Source organism: Anguilla anguilla, chromosome 14 (genome assembly GCF_013347855.1).
Source record: "Anguilla anguilla isolate fAngAng1 chromosome 14, fAngAng1.pri, whole genome shotgun sequence".
Lineage (NCBI taxonomy): Eukaryota > Metazoa > Chordata > Actinopteri > Anguilliformes > Anguillidae > Anguilla > Anguilla anguilla.
The window spans coordinates 1,059,558-1,066,278 of NC_049214.1; positions in this window are offsets into that span (position 1 = coordinate 1,059,558).

Genomic DNA, 6,721 nt, shown 5'->3' on the forward strand with positions numbered 1-6,721 from the left:
AGAAAAACACTGGTAACATACACAAGAAGCTGGAAACAGAAAGGTCTTATACTGAACGGGCTGTTCACACCAAGACGCAACAGGGTGAACACAGAGAAACACCTGCAGATACTCACTTAAACGAACAGACGCTGCAGGCTAACAAGAACCAATAATCGAGTAATTACAAACAACACAGACTGGATAAGATACAGAAGAAAAAGGGAAAACAGGCGGCCTCTGGTGGACAGCAGGGGTAGCTCATGACAGAAGGGTCACTGGAAAAAGGTATGGTTGCCAACCAGTCACAGCGGCCTTAATCTGTTCTGGTGTAAGATCGCAAATTCTTACCTGAACATCCTAATGCTGATGTAACATTCACTATCAGTGAAGAGCAGCGGAGTTCTAGAACACTGATTTGGAATTTTGAGGAAAATTTTTTTTCTCAAAAACCTGCCTATTTCAAAAGGTTAAATAATATGGGATACTCCGTTCACTGGTGTGCTGAAGACAACACTCATCAAGCACAACATATATGTGTGTACTTGGAAGACTGGGAGTGATTCATAATTGCACAGTGGATGATTTGTTTCACTTTTTCAGTAATATTAATAAGAAGGAGGAGGAGACGTTGCCAGGGCTTTGCAAGTCAGCACAAGTCTGGCTAGAGGCAGGCTGGTGGGTAGCTAGCTGGCAGGGCGCTGGCTGGCGGGGCGCTAGCTGGCGGGTAGCTAGCTGGCGGGTAGCTAGCTGGCAGGGCGCTGGCCGGCGGGTAGCTAGCTGGCGGGGCGCTGGCCGGCGGGTAGCTAGCTGGTGGGTAGCTAGCTGGCGGATAGATAGCTGGTGGGTAGCTAGCTGGCAGGGTGCTAGCTGGCGGGTAAATAGCTGGTGGAGCGCTAGCGGACTCTGTGTATTTACTGCCTGCATAACGTTAGTTCCAGTGAATGTTTGCTGGCTTTTCTGACTCGGCATCTAAAGCATCAGCATCAGAACCCACCCTGTCGAGCATTACACTGTGAGCAGAGAGAGATAACGCTGGGTCAGGCTAGAGAATGAATACTTTATATAAAACAGTCATTGTCACTATAGATTCTGTATAACATAATATTATAATATAATAATATAATACAAGCTGTTGAAGAAACAGAACCATGTTGAGTATAGATGTTGTTTAAAAACACAGCCATATTGCATATAGGAGGAGTACAACAGCAGTTCGAAGCTGGTAACCGAACAAACTGCATATGCGTGCTGAGACATGATTTCTCATAAATCATTTGTGTTTACACTAATATCCATCATGTCAGGAACATAATTATCGCATCATTATGCTGATATAAGACATAAGAATGTCAGAATCAGAGCTGTGTCAAACCTGCCTGAGCGTGGGAAGGCGGAGCTTGTGATCGGGGCCAGAATAGAAGGCTCACCTGGCTCACCTGTCTTACCTGGCTCACCTGACTGGATCGGCCGGGTTGCTGCAGCACCACCATACCTGCTTCAGCACAAAAGGACACACGGGTTCAGGAAGCAGCCTTGCCTCGACCAGCGGCCTCTGCGCCAATGACCCGGAAGCACAACGTGCCCAGTGTACAGGTGCATCTGCTCTCAAGAATACCTGCATGAAATATGCATCAGAAATATGAACAGGTGTGAAGGAATAACTCTATTATACTGTCAGGCCATGAGGAAAACCGCGACGAATAGCACCAGCCACTTCTGCCTGGTTGGTCTTAAATAGCCTAAAATGCATCATAATGTTTAACAGATGAGCCTGGCTAGCATTGAACACTGATTTTTGTTTGCAGCGTCTGCCATTCATATATTTCTCAAAGCACACCCCAGCCTGTGCCGTTTCTGGAGCATTAAATCATAACAGTGTTTGGAACAGCCCTGAAGACAAACTGGGGAGAAAAAATAATCTCTACAGATCTTCTGCATAGTGAACTCCATTGTGGAGATAGCAGAAAGCGATAGCCAGTGTGTTTTTAGTCCTTTAGTGTTTATTGATTAAGCTACCTGGACTTTTAAAAATGTTGACAAGAAAAATGTACTGTAATCTGTGAATAATGTGTTCTTGTTGTGCAAAGCATTTGAAATTTTTTGAATAAGGTTTTTTTTTTTTTTTTTTACTTTTAAGGTTTGGCTATTCAAAGTTGAGAATTATTATGATTTATTAATTACTAAACATGAATTATTAAAAAAATATGCAGCATGGCCTCTCAGAATATTTTTGGTTAATGTTACTGGTAGAACCTCCCTGAGCACTGCCTGCCTGCCTGCCTGTTTCAGAGTCTCAGGTTGGCCCACAGTAGCCAGCCTTGGTTTGTTAACATCTCTGTGATGATTACAGCGCTATTGAGAAACCTCAGTTTCAGCCGCAGCCTGAGACCCACAGTGAAATACATAATAACTTAAAGATCCTCGGCGAGTGTGTGCGACATCATTACTGTCTTATGGTGGGCATGAGTCATCTTCGTCCATTGTTACCAAATGAGTTTGCATTCTGAAGATCAGCTGGGTATGGGGTGCTATTTAATAACTGTCTCTGCAACACCCATCGCTGCTCTGACCATTTCATCAGCCTCAACCTGACCACGTGTCTCACCTGCTCACCTGGCGTTCTCATTTTGCTAATAATCAGTAAATAATCCTAAAGTCCTAAATTTGTACTTCCCACATGCAGAGCTTTACACTTTGCCATTTTAAATACCATTAGCCAGGTTTCCACCCACTTCTGGATTCTGTTTAGATCTTCTTGGAATACCTGAGCGAATTCCTAACTGTCTGCTAGGTCCTGATCTGCAGATATAGATAAACTGCTTCCTTATGAAGAGTATGTGTGGCATGGTGGTGCAGCGATTAGCACTACTGCCTCTCAGAGAGGGAGATTCTGGGTTTGAGTCCTGGCCCGGCAGACCCTCTCTGCGTGGGGTTTGCGTGTTCTCTCCGTGTTTGGGTGGGTTTCCGCAGGGTACTCTGACTTCCTCCCATGTACTGTAGGCTCCAAGGCTCAGTTGCAGTAGAGATGCCAATACCTGGTAAAATAAAAGGTCACAGTAAAAAAGTAAATTAGAAAGAGCAGAGCTTCTTGTGAGACGATAGCGTGGGTCTGTACGTGTTTCACAGTTCTGTGCTCTGCAACAATGTTCAGTTCTCATAAGTGGGTTAAGAACGGCAGCTGTTAGATTTCTCTCGTGTAACAGCTGATTGACACCTGGAAAAACCGGTGATTCCAGTCCCCACCCAATCAAATGACTCTAAATAACGAAATGTCTGAACTGGAATGAAGACCAGAAATCGGCTGGATTTCTCCAGGCTGTGTCACCAGTTTAACAGTTTAACAGCTGAATTCCCTTCAGATTTCCCCTCTTTCACTCTCTTTAAAAATATGTCCAATATCTCTGCACTCCTCATACAAGAGTCGGGGTGTCAAACTGAATCCCAAGGGGGCCGCGGTGTCTGTGGTGTCCTTTCAATCAGCTGCTAATTAAGGCCTTGAGAACAAGGTGTGTTGAATCCTTGGCCAAAACACCCCCAAAAACCAGCAGACACTGCGGCCCTCCAGTTTGACACCTGTGTACTAAAGCAACAAAGGCATCAGACAAAATAACTTTACACAAACCCACTTACAGGTTTGAACAAAAAGAGCTTTGAAATAGAACACAATCATTGTTACAGTCTTTGGCATCCAGCCCAAATGCACATACTGCACATCCATCCACCATCTATACCCACTTATCCCTGGTCAGGGTCACAGGAGGTGCTAGGGCCTATCGCAGCATGCATTGGGCAAAAGACCAACGGACAGTTCCCTAGTCCACCGCAGGGCAGACACATCATTCACCCACACACACTCACACCTACGGGCAATTTAGACTCTCCGAACCTGCATGTCTTTGGACTGTGGGAGGAAGCCAGAGTACCTGGAGGAAACGCATGCAGACACAGAAAACGCATGCAGGCACAGGGAAACGCATGCAGGCACAGGGAAATGCATGCAGACACAGGGAAACGCATCCAGGCACAGGAAACGCATGCAGGCACAGGGAAACGCATGCAGACACAGGAAACGCATGCAGGCACAGGGAAACGCATGCAGACACAGGGAAACGCATGCAGGCACAGGGAAACGCATGCAGACACAGGAAACGCATGCAGGCACAGGGAAACGCATCCAGGCACAGGAAACGCATGCAGGCACAGGGAAACGCATCCAGGCACAGGAAACGCACGCAGGCACAGGGAAACGCATGCAGACACAGGAAACGCATGCAGACACAGGGAAACGCATGCAGACACAGGGAAACGCATCCAGGCACAGGAAAGGCATTCAGGCACAGGGAAACGCATGCAGACACAGGGAAACGCATGCAGGCACAGGGAAAACATGCAGACACACAGGAAGGCCTGACGGCCAGGATCTGAAGCAACAGTGCCACATACTGCACATAATTATGTAAACATTAGAAGGAAAATAAAAGGGGTTTCAGCACAGCTGTTTTGTGTGAGTCAAACAGCAAACTATGAGCGACTTTGGTAAAGTGGGCGAGGAGCTTGGAAATGACAGATGTTGGGAAGTAACTCCATTCCTGCTGGTGACTTCATGCTGCCCCACCCAATCTGCACGGCAGAAACGTTAAACGTGTTGCTGCTGAACTCACGCATACATGCTTCCCAATGCTCCTGTAATGGCCACCAGCTTTTGTGGATTAGCTGGAGTTTGTTGTACAATTTCCACTTCATCCGTGCAGAAGTTGGGATTCCCACCCGTGTTGTAAGAGCAGAACGGAATTTCTGTCTTCTGTTCACACATAGTCAGCTAATGTCTTCTAACATGTGAAAGAAATCCCTGCGTATTAGTGTTCAATCTGATCTGAAACACAAAATAATGAGTGCAAGAAACATTATTACTCACAGCTACAAGAGCTAAAGTTTCTCAGCAATAATAAAATAATGTTGTTTATCGCCTTTCATACTGCAGCTCATTTTAGCCTAAAGTGCTGCCAGCACTCAGTTTTGCCTGATTTACATCTATGAAAACACATCATTTCTGTCCACATTTACATATTTCATTGCAGAAATGATTTATTCAAATTAGTCATCAAGCCCAGAATACAGAGATTCCACCCAGTCTTTGGCATGAAAGTCTGTTATGAATCTCTCTCTTTCTCTGTCTCTCTCACACACACACACACACGCACACACACACACACACACACAATATTTTAAAAAAGACATCCAGTGCAAATTACAATGTTGTTATGCACAGGTTTCAAGATTTAACACCATTACATAAAAAAATAACTACATGTCCCCATGTCACTGTGATGATTTTGATGGGTGTTATACCTTTGGTCTCCTTTTTTTATTTTTTTATTTTTTGCATCCCACATTAGCCTCAGTGTGTTGCCGAAGCCGGCTAACACCCCATACCTGAAGGGGGAGTGGTGTGGGAGTGGAGCTCTTACCTCCTGGCACAGGAGTCACGTTATTCGCTGCCGTTCTGTCCAGGCAGGTCCCAGGCACGGCCCAAACCGAGCTCCTCACGCAGACTTGCACAAGCCTCACGGAAACACTCTGCAAAATGGGATCTGCAGAGAAATGTCACTGACAGAGATCTTCAGAGCCATTTCACTAACACACGTTTTCCACCCGGTCTCTGCGGAATATACCTGCCGAGGACACGGACACATTCACCACCTGAACAAGCAGATCCGATTGGACAGGCAGGATGACGGAATATGAACTCTACGCCAAGGTAATATATACATATGCACAAATCTGTGCTGTGTTGTCTGATTACTGTGCTACGACAAAACATGTTGCTGTTGGAACTGTATGTTGGTTTCTTAACTTGCTATTGATGTCAGGGAATAAGAAAAGACGTATCTGTAAACAAATATTAGATAACAAAATATGACACCTCAAAAATAGTAACGAAAAACTACCCCTGAACGTGCTTGTGATGTGTTTATACTCTGGGTGTGCTTATTCATACAGTGTATACATATAGTCAGGGTGCAGTTGCATATCTTTCATTGTATCATACAGGTATGCTTTAATAAAATGTGTATCTGCATTCACATTCATCTGTTTTAAATTATGAAGTCAGTGTATTTGTAGATTTGTACATTTATGTGAGTGGTTTCCAACCCTGTTCCTGGAGATCTACCCTCCTGTAGGTTTTTACTCCTATCAAAGCACATCTCAATCAACAGCTAGAGATCTCCTTGAGCTGCTAATTACAGTAGTAGAATCAGGTGTGCCAAATTAGGACTAAAATGGTTGAATGGTTCACTACAATTCTAGGGGCCCACACCTTAGGGGACTGTCCTTACAGTCAGTATTAAGTCGACTAAACTTCATAAGCTCGTGTGCATGTAATAAACAGACAGTATGCATATAGCTTTATTTTTTATAGATTGTACTTCTTTATCTAACCATGAACTATATCCGCGTTGGATATAGTTAATATATTGAACTATATCCAACGAACATAATTCATAGGCAGTTTTTAAAAAGTACAGTCTATAAAAACATATTAAACTATAGCCAAATATCTGACTTATGAAATACCTGAATGGCAGAATGACACTTTTCTGTGAGAATTTTTCATGAAATTATTTCAGTACAGACAAGCAGAATTAGGCGATATACAGAGAATATATGTGAAATGATAAGAGAATGTTGCATTTTGTTCGGGAATTTATCGGTAATAAAAGTAAATAATTTAATTTCC